The following is a 1,914-nucleotide window of genomic DNA, read 5'->3' as shown; positions in this document are numbered from 1 at the left end:
CAACCACCACCACCTACACCGAAGAGAGACTCATGTCTCCGAGCCCAGGGGAGGAACAGAGAGCGAAGGGACCACTGTGGCAGGTTCTTCATTTGAAACTTAGAGACATGTTTTCTGAAATATAATTTGAAATTAGGAACCTGGACACTTTAAGGAGCCTGAGAAGCAGGAAGGTCGGCAGGAGGGAGGGAGAGGAAGCCCCAGACCCTCCTTTCCCCCAGAGGCATCAGCTCAACTACGGTGAGTGGACGAAGTCCCTTTGTGAGAAATCCAGAAACCAGGCCAGAGGCTCCTGCCACCCAGGGGAGTGTGAGAGCGGCCACACGGGAGCCAGTCATCTAACGGAGTCACAACTGGCTGGTGGCATGCAATCTGTCTTCAAGGAATTTGGAAATAAAGGGAAGGAGTCAGCCCTCTGACCATAAGATACAAGCTCTGCGTGGAGTGGGCCACGGCAGAGGCCTCCCGAGAAAGGGAGATGGCGGGGCTGGGGGTCCAAGAAGGGAATCATAGGGGGTAAGCCCCAGATCTCCAGGGCCAGGTGCCTCACCTGCCGTCCTCTACACTGCTCCTCGCGGTGGCCAGAGAGCAGAGCCTGAGGCAGGAAAGGACTCCTGTTCCCCCACAGGAGATGTTCTTCCCCGGCCCCGAAACAGCAGGAGCCACACTCCCCTCAAGTTTGGAGGTTTAGCCTTCCACCTTACTGATGCCTGAAAGCGAAAATGGGACAAGGACTATTTATTGTTTTAAGTGAAGGATTTTGAAGACGGTAATTTAAGTTATAATAAAGCTAAAAAGCCATTTCCTGCCCACCACGGCTCTCTCTTTGTCCTCTTCCTCCTGCCCTGTTTCCTGAAAAATGTAGTTAGAGAAAATACGACCCTGGGGAATAGTGGATGTGAGAAAGCTGTGTAGCCTGAGCTGGAAAGCAATTAGCTGTCCCCGAGCAGTCTTGGAGCGAGCAGAGGCTCGTCCCGGAGGCGGGAAGACATCACCATGATTTAGTCCTGGGTCTGCTGGTTTGCTGACAGCGTGCTGTGTGTCCTGAGGCCCCACAAGGAATGGCTGGCAAAAACCGAGGTCACCCCTCTGCCTAGCTGGACTGTTTCTTTGTAGTGACCGGAGGGTCAGTGAGTAAGAAAGAGAAGACCCAGGCAAGCTGTAGCTTTGAATATGTATCCAGCCATGAGCGGTTGCTCAGGTTTCAAAATGGTAAATTAAGTTTGGACGCTTCTTTATGGCTTTTTTTTTTTAAATCCCAACTTCCTTTATAGTACCATCACTCATTCTATGAAATGCAGAAGTCCACATCTGAAGAGGGCTTGTAAGTAAATACAAAAAAAGCGTTCCGTGGTCAAATAAGTTTTAAAAGTTCTGTTTTAAGCCTGAAGCAGACTTTGACAGAGCAGGACTTCTCAGAGACTTCAGTAAGAATGATGCCTTTGAGAAGAGTATGTCCTAGACAACCGTGGTCACATGTGTCTGTTGACGGAAAGCGTTCCCGGGAGGGTGGCTCTGGGTGTGTTGTCTGGTAGGACGCTGGCTGCCCTACCTGTTCCTCAGGTCAGAGGTTTTCACTGTCTCCGGTGATTTTTCCTGCATGATGACCCAATACTGTGTGCTTGTTCCTCTTCTGCCTGGTGGAGTTTCTAAGAAACGGACCCATTTTAACCAGTTTCATGAGAGATCTTCCCTCCAATGTGAACTCAGAGGACTGTTTAAAGGTCTCAGACCTCATTGGCAGTTTTAATGATGAGGAGACGATGGCCCAGCGATGAAGAAGGCATACACAGCTGCACCACTGGCCAGTCGGGGGACGGCCAGGCCGCGGGGCAGTGCCTAATGCTGGCTCTGTGGCCCCCCGCGGCCCCCCCGCGGCCCCCCCGCGGCCCCCCGGCGTCCCCTTACCTTTCT

Source organism: Lontra canadensis, unplaced genomic scaffold, assembly GCF_010015895.1.
Source record: "Lontra canadensis isolate GAN:19392208 unplaced genomic scaffold, GSC_riverotter_1.0 scaffold344, whole genome shotgun sequence".
NCBI classification, from domain to species: domain Eukaryota; kingdom Metazoa; phylum Chordata; class Mammalia; order Carnivora; family Mustelidae; genus Lontra; species Lontra canadensis.
The sequence above is the reverse complement of the archived record's forward strand: the minus strand, read 5'-3'. Positions refer to the sequence as shown.